Source organism: Vulpes lagopus, chromosome 4, assembly GCF_018345385.1.
Source record: "Vulpes lagopus strain Blue_001 chromosome 4, ASM1834538v1, whole genome shotgun sequence".
In the NCBI taxonomy this organism is placed as follows: Eukaryota; Metazoa; Chordata; class Mammalia; order Carnivora; family Canidae; genus Vulpes; species Vulpes lagopus.
In genome coordinates, this window is record NC_054827.1 from 30,219,822 (window position 1) to 30,234,682 (window position 14,861).

General features: G+C 37.4%; 1 protein-coding gene across 1 annotated transcript in view; it reads left to right on the forward strand.

Moving 5' to 3' along the window:
- The window catches only part of UNC5D (unc-5 netrin receptor D), a 540,317-nt gene that overhangs the window by 420,042 nt on the left and 105,414 nt on the right, over window positions 1-14,861 (forward strand). The window lies entirely within an intron of this gene.

Here is a 14,861-nt window from a genome sequence, read left to right on the forward strand (position 1 = left end):
AACGGGTACTTGACCTTGAAAATCCGGGACCCCTTGTCTTGGTTAAGGGTACATGTTGCCCCAGCTAAGAACTTGTGAATTATGCACATTTCTTCAGGTCCTTCATTCACCCCTTCTCTGATTATCAATTACCACTACGTATCAATTGTATTTATTCTGTGTTAGATCTTTCCTATCTTTACAGACTGCCTTATTCAGGCCCTTATCATTCTTCTACCTTGGTGGAATAATAACTACTTATCTGGCCTCTCTAACCCATCATCACTTGGAACCTTCACATTGATACCAGAATGATTTTTTCTGAAACCAAACTCCTTTGGTTAAAACCCATCAGTGGTCCCTTGGAGACTTCAGGGCTGAGTTCAAATACTTGGAATGGCCGGTAGAACCCATATTCAGCCTGCTGTTGTCAGGTCTCATCCTCTTGAACTACTGACTTTACATCCCGACTGAAGCCTCATGAGACCCTCTATTCCTGGAGTCTGCTACCACGTTACATTAATTTATTGCTTTACGTTTGTACCAAAATTGCTTCATCCATAGTTCTGTAGTTTCATTTTCAATCTCCCAAGATCCTTGTGAGTAGGGGAAAGAAGGGGCTTTTTTTTTTTTTCTCATTTTATAGAGGGATAGTAAGGGATTAACTCCAAACTGATTTAACAGGGAAGTATGAAATAGAATCAACTTTTGATAATCTTAACATACATTATAGAATTCATGAATTATCTGTAGAGAAAGTGCAATGTATATTATTATGGTCTAGCATACACTACTGGTTCTGGACCTTATATTCAGCTAATTCTTTAAGAACTGTATACTCAGTTAATACATGTATATCCATTTATTTTTCCCAAAATGACTGAGCATTTAATTTCAAAATAGGTTATACTTCTCTTTTTCAATAGATTTAATCATTTGATCATTGCGTACTTTTGATAAGTAATATGGAAAGGTAGAATTTTTAAGGCAAATAAACTGCTAAATATGTTATATACATGTTATGTAAAATATATAACATGTACATCATAGAACAATGAAGGATAGGAGTGGGGAAAATTATAGACTAACCTGTACATTGCATAGGAAACAAGTGTCTCCCCTAGTGATATTAACAGAATGTTGGAAGCTCATTTTAGTACCAAAATTTAAATTAAAAAGAAAGGAGGGGGTTATAGCATAGAGGCTGTTGAAAATCTAATTTTCAGTAAATTTGAAAAAAAAAAAGTCACGAAAGCAATTTAGTTTATTTTTTAAACATTCCCTGTAGTGTTGTGAAGACCAAAAAGCAGCTTTGAGCTAGTTCATAAAAAGCAGAATGCAAAGAAGAGGGGGATAAAGTGGGAGGAAACAAATAGGTAACCATCCAATTTAATTGACCAGGCTGATTAAAATGGGAAACGTAAACACCCTCCTCAAATGAGATGATGTCAGATGTGCAAAGTCACTTCTTTTTAGATTCCTTCTGGAATGTTTGTAACCCACGACACAACCTATGTTATTTTAAAAAATAAAAACAGAATTGGAAAAACTCAATTTTGTTGATGAAATTGTATAGTTACCTGAAGTAAGTGTGACATGTAAAAGTGTATAATTTCATTTAAATTTTTCTCCACGAATTTAGAGGTTAGGGTTTGAATGCAATGACTCACTGGCCATGATCTACACTGTGTAAGATTATGCAGAAATCAAAGAGTTATCTAAAATAGCCAGCCTATGAAGATAAAGTGCAATGTGGGGGACAGTCACTTTGCCTGCCAGACATCTAGAAATGGATTGCTTTTCTAGTTAATGTATTAGTTTGTGGGGGGATAAATGATATGCAATTTAAGATAATTTGTTTACCTCTTAGAGACCAGGAGTGTTAGAAACATTTGGAGGAACATATTTTTGTTTAATGAAAATAGCCTTTTTCTTTTTGCTTAAAAACATAATATAGATGGCAGAAAATAAGGTAAACTAGATTATGATAAAGTAACAAACAACCTAGAAATCTCAGTAGCTTAAAACAATGAAGATTGATTTCTCTCTTGTGTTACGTGGCCATCACATGTCATCTGGGAACTCTATTCTTGACACTGTTACTGCAGTTCCAAGGTTAATGGAATAGCCACTCTCAAAAAAACTGTGAGCTGTTGTGGCAGAGGGAGAAACAAAGAAGTCAAAAAAGTCTCAACATGGGAAAGTAAATAGTTCTGGAACTAATAAGCAGCTTCTACTGATGACTAATTGACCAGAAGTAGTCACATGACCCCACCAAAATAAAAGGGACCAGGAAATGAACCCAGACTTATGTAAGGGAGAGCCAGAAATTTTGTTAGAGTTCATACTAAAAATTTCAGCAGTATAGGTATTTAGAAAGAAGAAAATTTTGGTCACTAAAAGTTCCACCACCCAAATAACGTTTGGTAAGCTGCCTTCCAGCTATTTATGAGTGTCTTTGAATGGAGAGATAATAGACATATAGTTTTAAGATCTGCTTTTAACAGCTAATGAATGTCTCATGGAGATATTTCCCCTTCTATTAGAATAGAAATGCATCGTTTTTTGATGGTTGCATAGTATTTCATTGAATAAATGTGTGTAATTGATTTAATCTGTAGATGAGCAATTAGGTTAGTTCCAGTTTCTTCATTATTATAAACAAGGCTATAATTATCATCTTAGCATTTATCTCTGGATTTTTACTGATGATTATTCCACTGGAACCAGTGGAAATTGATATCAAATGATGTCAGTATTTTCAGTTTTGGTAAAAATTGCAAGATTGTTCCTCAAAAGGGATGTACTAATTTAGACCAGCATCTTAAGTAAATGAAAACATCTATTTCTTTACAATTTTGACAACCCTATATAGTTTCAGGATTGCGACAGGGATAGGTTAACAGGATTCCTGTCATTTTCATAATTGGAGAAACTGAACAACTTTTTATATATTACTTCTCCATACATATTTTTCTCCTCTAAATGATCCATTCAAGTACTTAGTTCGTTTTTCTGTTGGAATTCATGTTTTGTATTGATTTTAGCATGATCTTTGCATATTAGAAAGCAGGTTGATATTTATTCAGTACATACTGATTCAATATACTATCCAGCATCCATTTTTATTGGATGAACATCATGATGTACAAATTACAAAATGTATTTAGTTTCTATGTTGATTTTAGTATAATAACACTTTGTCATATGGTGCAAACATCTTTTTTATGTTTATCTTTAAAGCATCTTTTAGGTATGTTGAACTTTAAAACTTTAATAGTCTTAAAAATAAAAATAGTCTTTGTGGCTTTTGCTTTTGTATCATGCAGGAAATCCATTTCCATTCTAAAACCACCAAAATATTCACCTGTGCTTCCTTATGGCACTTTTGCAGCTTCGTGTACTATATTTTTAATATTTTATATGCCTGGGGTTGTTTTACTGTAAAGAGTGAGATGGAGATAGCACTTTACATTTCAAGTGGACAATTGACTTTGGGGAAATTCTAGTGAACAATATTGAGGAAAGTGAACAGAAGAGGAAATTATTATTATTATTATTATTATTATTATTATTATTAATTTACATTAACAAAGACAGGGTAGAGTCCTTCAGTTAACATGCTATAGGATGAACTTCATGTTGAAATGAAGCCTGGGATTTTACTATACTCACCTTTTACTTCAGGGGTAATTTTTAAGCACTTAAAATGTTTTCTTTCTTGGTTTCCATGATACATATATTCCTGATTTCTCTCTTATCTCAATATCAACAGTCTCAATTTTGGCAGTCTCCTCTTCCCCTTTGTGTCATTAAAATGATTATTTTCTTCAGGGTGTTATTTTTTTTCTTTTAAAGATTTTATTTATTTACTCATGAGAGACACACACACACACACACAGAGAGAGAGAGAGAGAGAGAGAGAGAGAGAATGGCAGAGACACAGGCAGAGGGAGAAGCAGGCTCCATGCAGGGAGCCCGACGTGGGACTCGATCCCGGGACCCCAGGATCATGCCCTGGGCTGAAGGTGGCGCTAAACCGCTGAGCCACCTGGGCCACCCCTTCAGGGTGTTATATCTTAAAATCTCCCCCTGTATCTTACACTTTCTGCTTGATTTCATATGTGCCTATAGGCTTGGATACAGTTTACCCTGAAGCCTGTGTAGTAAATATTCCCAAAAAGTAGTTGAGTATGTTGGTCTGGAGCTGAAGAGTTCTGGATTCAAGCTGTTTATCTCAACGCCTTATATACATTGTAAATTTCACTGTATATATCACGGCATTAATTATTCAATTACTTAGCTCATTTTTCTGTTGCCATTTCTTATTTACTTGTCTGCTTCTTTCTACTGATTTGAGAGTGTTCTTTGTGTATTAGGACCAAGGTGATGATCAATGCATATCAGTACAACATCCCCAATGACCTTTTCATCTGTGTTCCCTATATCACTTATCCAAGTCAGAAATATGGGTGCCAAATATTGACTGCCCTCTCTTTTAATCTTAAATCAGTCACAAATTTTTATTCATTCTGTTTGATCCCTTCACTTCTTGTCAAGGCTCTTTACTTATATACCTATAAGTATATACCTGTATATACTTATACTTCCAGTATATATTTTCCAGTTCACTCTACCACATCTCCCTAGGATTATTGTTATAGTCTTCTATGGGTTTCTCTGCCCTAGCTTTGCCTGCCCTTCCCTGTCCCATGTATTCTATACATGACATCAAGAGTGTGCTTTTTAATGTGAAATTATTATGCCACCAACTCTACCAGTTTTTTCACTGAATCCCTATTTTTCAGATGAGAAGGTTAAAAAAAAAATCTAAATCCAGTTCTACATCTTGAACTTACAGTATCATTGAAGCATACAAAAATAGATGCTGAGTAGACATCTGAGTATAAGAGGCTACAGCTCGAGGTCAGTGAACTGAAGATATTGATTTGTAAATGTTCAGGAGGCAACCACGAATGACACACAAAGCTGGTGATATCATATGAAAAGACATTATGCAATGAGATGTGGAGAGGGACCTAATCTTGAGAGCCAAAGAAATGCACACTTCATGTTTGGATAGAGAAGAAGCCAAGAAAAGAGACAAGGCAGGATTGGCCAGAAGAGTGAGAGGCAACATGTGGCATTATAAAAAACCAATGGAAGAGAAAATTCAAGAATGTTCTCGTTATTCCTGAAAGCTAAGTAAGAATGCGAAATGATATGCATTCAGTGAATGTGGCAACTTGCAGATGACTGGTGGTCTTAGCAAGAGCAATCCCAGTGAGTCGATGGGGTGGAAGCTCGTTTTAAGTGCAATGACGGTGAATGATTGTTTGCCAAAGAATTCAAAAGAGGTGGCTATGGATAAAGAAAGGAGTTTTGTTTGCTTATTGATTTGTTTAATACGCTAGAATTTTGAGCATGTTTGAATATTTCAGTTCTTGCCTGCTCAGTTATTTTTTAAGTATAAAAGCATAAGGATGCCCAGCTCGTGGGTTAAGATGTAAAAGAACCTAGATTAGTGTCTAATACATAGCAGGTCATCAGTACAAGTAAAATGTGAATTTCCCTTCTTTCCCTTCTCCCTCTCTGCTGGGCCCACCATCCTTTCTAACACTACAACCCACTGTATGTAGTTACAATAAAAATACCTTTCTGTCTTTCTCTATAGTCTGCCCTCTCTCAAGCATCTCTTTAATGTTTGTTTCCTGAAGTTCTGAGCACATTGTAATATATATGTATAATCTTAAGTAGTTAAGCTGAATTGCCTTTTTAGCTCTAAAATTTGGATATTAAATCTGTTGCCTTCTTTACAAAATAGATTTAACTCTCCTGTGTTCTTTCCAGGCTGGCAGTGGTTAATAAGGCAACAGGTTCTATTTATGATGGGCAAAAATGAAAACAGTATGAGCAGCAGTGGGGTTACCCTGGCAAAACAGCACTATGTTTCTGCTCAGAGGACTTTTGTTTGGCACAGATAATGACAGGTTTAGTCACAGTTTTCTTCCTAATCAATATTTTGGAGAGAACATAAGAGGTGATGGGAATTCCTGTCTGAAATTTAAAAGCACTATCTGAACCACTGATCTAGAGAAATTATCCATACAAGACTTTTTTACAGTTGTGTTATTATATTGAGCATGATTTTTTTTTTTCTTACAGCATGTATTTTTTTTTCTTTTTTCATTGTGGCTTTGTGTCTCTCAGCTAAAAGGGAACTTGTATGGAGTGTATAGTAATCAAAGAGATGAAGGATGAATGAGTATAGGGCTTTTTTTTTTATATAAGCACTATTAACTCAATGGCATCTACCTGGAATGTAGATGCACTTTGGTGATTTCATTTTGATAATGCTCTACGCTGGTCTCTGATAATTGCCTTCTGTAATTGGAACAAATTTATGATTATGCTAATTCATTCTCAGCCACCCAATATACAGAAGCTGAGCTAATCCATATCTGTCCATGCATTTCCTTTGTAGATCATTACATGATTAGCCTTTCACTGTGGCTAATGGAAACATTTTTATTCAGAGCAGACTAGATTTCTCAAATGGTGTGTATATATATGTATGTGTAAGTGATAGGTGTTTGTGTATCTAATTGTATGGAACTCAGATATCTGCTTTTAAAACCGGTTTATAATATGAACATTTTACAGTCTTTAATGCTTTAATCCTTAAAAAATGGCTATTTTCTCAGCACTTGAGTGTATATTACATGGTACCATGAAACAGGAAAGGGAAACTGTTAATTAATATCTCCCAACCACCACCTTTAAACCTTATTTAGGAAATAGGAATTATGGGAGGGAACGTGAATGCAGAAACAGTTTTGAGTCTCTCTGAAAGCCAACTCTGCAATCTTGTTAGAGAGTTCTTCCCATCCTAAAATAGTCTCTTAAAATGAAATGGCACATGACGCTATGTTTATGAGCATTCCTTGGGATATCAAGCTTTGGAAGCACCTTCTAGGTGTTACTTCATCAAACTTTCAAAGCCAGAATCCATTTTCCCTAGCAGGTGGGAATGAGCCAAGGTAGAATTAGCAAAGCACAAGATGTATTGCACTATGGAAAACACAGCTAAAAATGGTAACAGGTACCTACCCTGAAAAGTCATCTGCCCATTGCTTCTCTCTCCCTGTTCTCCTGTTGATGTTTCATCTGTTCCATGTCTTTTGCCTCTGATCATCATAATTGTAAATGTTTTACGTTAATGTAAACAGGGCTCATTCTTCACTCATGACAATGTTACGGTTTCCGTAAACAGTGGAAGGGGTGTTCCCTTTCTCAGAGACCATTTACCTGTCAAAATGAATAAAAAAACAACATGAGACAACACCTGACTTTCAGAACTAAGAAGGAGAAGTTAAAGGACAGCACTGGTCTGACAAGAGACCTACAATGTCAGAACATCCAGTTCCATCATCAGAATTCAGGCTTCTGCAGAGGTACGCATGTCTGTCGTTTCCTTCAGCATCAGCGAGTGCGATTCAATCTGTGATCATTAAGTTTCTATCATTTGCCTGGTTCTGCTGCTGTGACTTCACAATTAAGCTGGATTTCTGCTTCCTTTTGTGATGCGTAATCAGATAAGTAGAGCTAAATTGAAGAAACTGCAGTGTAGGTGGCTTTAAAATCAATCTATACAGTCTGGCAAGAAAAGGAAGGCAAAGGGGGAAACCTGATAGTATGGTTATAAATAACTTGAAGGAAATGAATTATCAAGGAGAGAGGAGAGGAGAGGACAGGTGACACATCATCTGAAAGTAGAAAATCAAGTAATGGCCTGAGCTGATCTTAGACAATAGTATTCTCTGGGGTGCCTGTGTGGCTCAGTCGGTTGAGTACCAACTCTTGGTTTCAGCTCAGGTTATGATCTCAGAGTTGAGAGATCGAACCCCACATTGGGCTCCCCACTCAGCAGGGAGTCTGCTTCCCCCTCCCTCCTGCTCACGTGTGTGTGTGTGTGTGTGTGCGTGTGTGTGTGTGTGTGTGTGCTCTATCTCAAATAAATAAATCTTTACAGAAAAAGAAAAAGACAGTATGCTCCATTATGCATAGAAGAATGTCAGGCTATGCAGTAGGTAAGTCTCAGTTAAGACGTATTCAAGAATGGAAGGTCAAATCATAGGAGATGTTAAAGAACAGCACGAGATGTAAGAAAACAGCTATGTTTTCTGGTAGAAAAACTATTTGATGGCTACTGCTTCTAGTTCTTTTACCATTTTCCAAGGATGTTGTATTAGGCAAATCATATAATCTGTGAAATTGGAAGAAAATTCTTTATTTGCCAACTTTAGAGTTCTCAGAATCAATGAGATAATGCCTTGAATCACAGTGTGTTCACTTGGGAGTATAAAGACCATGGACCAATATCTCTGTGGGCTCTTGCCTTTTGTTCATAGTCACAAGATGGCTGGAGGATAAGAACACTTGGTAAATTATATCAACAAATAATCCTCATTGGCTTTTTTTTTTACACTTCTGAAAGGTTAATAACACTGCCTTCTCATTTTCTTATGGAATATTAAGAACAAGAACAGGAGCATTAGAATTCTGACATACTGTCTGATGAAAATAAACATTTAAGTGTAAGGTTTATATGTGTACATTCATAGATGTCTGACAAAAGGTCAATAGAGGTGAAATGTTAGGTCTCATTCAAACATTTTCACTATAATCACGGTCTCAGATAAGAAAAGCCCCCACAAAGCATCAATCCATTACTCTTCCAAAGGAGGTTTCCTCCCCATCCAATACCACCTTGCTTCCTATTGTTGGGAAAACCTATAGGCTCATCAGTTACATACGTTCAGCTCCTAGCTAGCCAGAATGACTGATCAGGAACCTGCTGTCTGGCATGAAATCTAATTGTCTTTGATGGTCTGCTTTTCCAGATTTGTTTATAAACTGGAAAAATCTACAAATTGCAGACCATCTGTACATAACACTATGCTAATAGATGCGGGCATCCTGCAAATCCATAAGCTCATTACCTCTAAGTAACTAGCTTCTTCACACACTCCTAACTGGGATTATCCATCTAAACCAAATAAGGAGAATCATACAAAGAATTGTTTCTCTGAGGGGTGAATGCCTCCAACAACCTTCGGGTCTGGTAAGCCTCCCTGTCAAAGAGATGACCTGTTAGCACGAGGTCATTTGGCTTTAGTGATACAAATATCCGTTAGCTTCAAGGTAGTCAATGTATTGATCTCTTAATGCTAATTTGAAAATTTGTGTTGCTTCTGTTAAGGGCTTAATTAGGGCCTTCTGGTGTTGGCAGTGTCTTGTAAAATAATTTTTTAACTCAATATTCATGCCCTTATGATACTTGTCAGATATTTCCATGAGAAAGCCCTGAGAGTGGCATGTGATACATGTGAACCATAACATTTTAGGATGATGGAGGAAGCAGATTTCATGAAAAAGAATTAACTTCAGTGAAGGACATTGAGCTCCTCTTTGTGGTAATGTTCACCAGTGGCCTGAAAACTGGTGTGTTATAGTTTCTGTGGAGAAGGGGGAGTGAATCTAGTTTATGGCTACATTGTGTCTGGCCCTCACAATATATCTTGAGCCCTCCTGTTAGAATCAAGAAGTATTACATTAGAATATACATCCCTGGTTTTCTTGTGAGAGTTGTAAGCTCTGGTTATACTAGTAGCAACAGCCTGGACCTGACTGGTCAGGCTGCACATTTGCATGGGTCCCGTAATCTCCATTTTGTCATAAATGGCCAACATTTCCCATAGGATATTGACACAGAGGCTGATTCCTCCAGAAATTCAAAGAGTATGGCGATACCTTAAAATTGAGAGATTTTTAAGCAAAAAAATGAGGTCATTGTCGCTTTTATTATACTCATTGTTGATTTTTGGGTTGTTTTTTTTTTAATACTCATCTTTCTACCTAAAGTAGGAAAACAAAAGGAGACAGAAAGTGCTAACATTTTTTAAGACAAATGAGAGTGAGCTCATTCCTTTGGGGGAAATGAACAGCCCTTTGTCTTTAATATGCAAGCAATGTGCCTGGATGTCTTGCACCCAGGGCCACTTCAGTAATTTATGTGCCCCCCTTGGCCCCCAGGAACATTTGAGTTTGCAACTGCTGGTTTAGGGAATGCTCTTCTATCTTATTTATTAAACTACTCTACATTAGGAGCACTTAGCTCATCAAAAATGTTTTAAAATTTCTCTAAGTGACAAAAGTATAAATCCAAAAGCAATTTGTCATTTTTATAAGCTCAGAAAATACCAAACTGATTTCCTCATAAAGATCCTGCCATCAGTTTAATGGATAAACTATTAGTTTACAGATAAAAAACAGTTCTACGGTTAGGAGTCTACTATTGCGCTACTTGTTTATAGAACTAATTGGATCGCAGGACCTCAGTCGTGACACCGTAAAAACTTTTACCACAACAAATATATATATAACTATGATACCTCATTCATCCCATATCAGTGTTTTTCAAACTATGATCTGGGGAGACCCACCGGCAGACCATTGTATATGTCCATAGTACATGTGGGTGGGTAGGGGATAGATTATATGGTGCGGTCAATCTATATGGTGGTCCAGGTTGTGCCCTGAACATCTCTACAGGGCACAACTGACATAGGGAAGAATATGAATGATCTTTCCTGGAGTTCTGCCAACAGTGGCTCTGGGAATTACTATGTTAATACAGCTTGGGTTCCCTAACATCTGTGGCTCTAATACCCTCACTTCTTCAGGAATTATAAGAAATTTCCTTATCTTTTTTTTTTTTTTCATCTTGGACTTTCAGGTAAGCATTAGACTGAAGAAACATTCTGTGAATACGAATTTGAAAACCGCTGTGCCACATGGTAATTAAGAGAGATTTTTTAAGCTAAAGTGATTTTGTCAGATTACTAAATAGCTTTCCATTGAATGTGCCACAATTAGCCACCAGGAAGAAAAGGCTTCCCTTTAAACCCCTATACACATCCTACATTTTCTTCCAGTCATTAAGTATATATATTTGTGAATTTTTTGTTTTATGAATTTATGATATCACTAAATAAGCATATAATTTTGCATTTGGACCCTTTCATATATTCAGAGCCTTTTCTATATTTTCACTAGCTGAAATCATGATTTTTCAGGTCTATATAACATTAAATCATATTGTTGCATCATGATTTATTTAAACAAAGCTCTATTTGGCGTGTGGCTTTGATATACGTTTTCTTTCTCCCTCGTCCCCTCCCTCCCTCTCTTTCTCTACCAAAAATAATTTATTGTGTTTAAATCCTTCTTGTAGCCCTAATCCTTTACTTTAGTAAATTCCTGGGGTCATAGTTACATGAACAAAAGGTATTACTATATTTAATACTATCGGATGGAGATAAATATTAGGAACAAGATTGAAGCAGACAGGGTGGAGGAGTAGGCAAGGAGAGAGAGGCTACTTAGGAAAAAGTACTATTAGGCAGGACCTCTCTGAGGAGGTAACATTTGATCAGAGACTTAAATGAAAAGTGTGATCAAGCCATGAGGTTGCCTACAAATAAGTCCTTCCAGGTAAAGGATTCAGCAAGTATTAAGACCCTGAGATGGGAACTTGCTTTAAGCTTTCTAGGACTGGATGGATCCAGGAGGGCTGGAGCAGAAGGAGCAGCGGTGCCCCAAGTATGGGGGCACCTGAGGTAGAGGACTGGTGGGGGGCGGGGGCAGATCAAGAAGCGCTTTGTTAGCTTTGGTGAAGATTTGCGATTTTGCCCTAAGTGAGATTCATGACCATTGAAGGATTTCAAGCCAGAAAGTGATGTGATCTAATTCTTTCGTGGAGAATCAACTGTGGAGGCAAGAATGAAAGCAGCCTACAGCCCAGGTAGTTAGAGGCTGTTGCTCACATCCTGGAGAGGGGATAATGGTAGAGGAGCGATTGCAGAAATGTTCTGTGATCTGCAAGTTCAGAAAAAAAGCAAAGCACAAAAATAAAAACTGTGCTTGTGTGTGTGTGTCTGTGTGTAATTTTAATCTTTGGTATTTTGGTAGGAAAAACTTCATTATATTAACTTTTTTATTAATGGCGTAGGATATTTATTCAATTGTTTAATTGCTGTGTATCCCTTTTTTCCTTCATCTTAACGCTGTATTACCAAGGATGGAATTCTATCAGCAGTGAATGAGAGCTTGAGCTATTGAGATTATGATTCCTCAGATCATCATGTTCTTTCCCCTTTTATCTGCCAAATTTGTAGCGAATATTTTCCTAGTTTATTGGCTATTTAATTTTGTGCATGGTTTGTTCTTATATAAGTTTTCAATTTGAAGCCAAACCTCTACTTGGTGATAGTGGTTTTGAATTCTTCTGAGCTGAAATTCCTTCAGGAAAGTTTTCTTTGATTCCTAAGTGCTGGGACTCCTTTGGTTTTGGTCCCCGGAGCTCTTTCTGGCTGTTGACTCACTAGAGATGACTTACTTCTGGGTCAGATTTGCCTGACTTTACTGACCAACTGTTTGTGGGGAGCTATGGTAAAGAAGACTTAGATGGGGACATAGGAAACAGCTCTGTAGGTACCACAAATAGTAAGAGTAAGGGAATTAACAGAAACAGTGGCAATTTAACCTCAGAATTTCTGAACCAGGAGAGTGGTGTGGAACAGAAGCTCCCCACACCTGTTTTAAGCTGACCAGTTTGTCCTTTCCAGTGACATAGCTGTGATAGCGATTTCAAAAATCCATCCATGTTGACCTTACAGTAAGTGTTTCATTCCAGATATTGGTGACAGTGTCACTCCCAGCTCTTATTATCTGGTGGTGACACGATTGACTTCTTTATTTCCACCTTACCCATTAACTGTGAGATCCATGAAAGAAGAGGCTATGTGGGTTTTGACTGTCTTGCTTTACCCCTCTCCAGACCCCTCGATAGCCGTGTGTGTTTGAATATTCATCGATGAATGAATGAATTACTGTAAAATATTCAGTGTCAGTGGGGAACAGATGGCATTTGCTGACAGACTGGGGGTCAGATGCTTTAAAATCCCTTCTGCTGCCCTGCTTTGTTAACCAGAGCTCTGGGTCTTCATCAGTGCCTACACCTCCTCCAGGCAGGAACATGGTGATATCTCCAGGAACTCCTGAGGTTGGTAGTCCAGCTTACTTCTTTACTTCAGGGCCCGGACCACATTCCTTTCTCTCCTCTTATTGATATGTAAGAGCAGTTCTCAGACCTCTTCTTTTGGTTATTTTGTGTCATTTTATTTTCCAAAATTGGAGGGTAACTTTTAGATAGTGATGATTTGGGATCCTCTGAATGCTTGTTAGTGGGGAAATACTTGGGACAAATTTCATTATAAAGGATCGTAATAGGTTTTCTTCTGATAAGTAAATCCCTTTTTATAAAGACCAACAAATCCTTATAAAACCAAATTACTGTACAACAGATGCCACTTGTTTATTAGTAAATTAAAATTCTTAAAAAAAAAATAAAAAAAAAATAAAATTCTTTAGATTTAAAGAATAATGAGGCATCTTATTCCAAAACCAACTTTCAATCGTCTGTGCTAACAGAGGGTAGGGTATGATGAAAAGCCCCCCAGTGCATATGCCTCTGTGTGGTGTCTCTTTGGTATAGTCACCACTGTTGCTTTCTGTGTTAAATCATGATTTTTGTGTGTCTGTTAAATTTCTGTATGTAATATATGCTAATACCTAGAGCTAAATGCTTATTGTCAAATGAGATGCATCTAGTGCTACCAATATGGCACTACAGAGTAGAGATGTTGCTTAGATATGGAAGCAGAGTACATGATGAGGAAGGAAGGCAGGTAGTTCAGGGGTGAAATTGGCCTGCTTGATAAAATAGGGGCACTAAAGGTGGTGCACTTCATCTGGGGGGAAGATGAGGATCTAGGGAACAGAAGCTTCCAACTCTGTCTTTTCCAGATGTCCAAGGCAAGTGACTTTGGGACCAAGGGTAGGATTAGAGAAGAACTGGAAAAAATAAAATAGGTTCTCTAGGAGCAAACTATAGAAAAAAAAATCAGAGATGTGACTAGCCTGTGCCCAAGATGTTGGAAGTCCACTCCTCCAGGGAGAAGCTGGGCCTTAAATGTTGCTGCCATCTAGCCAGGCCTAAATGTCTTTTGGATCATTGAAGGAATTAAGTAATTGATCACAAGACTAGAGAATACTGATATTTGGATTTAACTGCCTATGATTGCCCAAATCTGTATTACATTGGCCTTTATACGTTATCACACCTTTAAAAAAAACTATATTTATTTTAGAGAGAGTGCAAGCAGGGGGAGAGGCAGTGACAGGGGAGGACTTCCCCTGCTTAGCACAGAGCTGAAGACTAGGCTCAGTTCCAGGAACCTGAGATCATGACCTGAGCTGAAACCAAGAGTTCGATGCTTAATCAACTGAGCCACCCATGCGCCCCATCACACATTTCTTAAAATTTGTTTAAATGCACACATTGACATGAAAACTTGTCTGACAACATAAATATCCTCTCATCACAAAGTTCTATATGTGTTGATTTTCTGAGTTCCATTTTGGACTTGTCATGGAAACACAGTCCTCATCATCAGAGTCACAATAAAATGAAATAAAATGAAATGACCTGGGATCCCTGGGTGGCGCAGTGGTTTGGCGCCTGCCTTTGGCCCAGGGCGCGATCCTGGTGACCTGGGATTGAATCCCACATTGGGCTCCCGGTGCATGGAGCCTGCTTCTCCCTCTGCCTGTGTCTCTGCCTATCTCTCTCTCTCTCTCTCTCTCTCTCTCTCTCTCTGTGACTATCATAAATCAATCAATCAATCAATCAATCAATAAATAAATAAATAAAATAAAATAAATAAAATAAAATAAAATAAATAAAATAAAATAAAAAA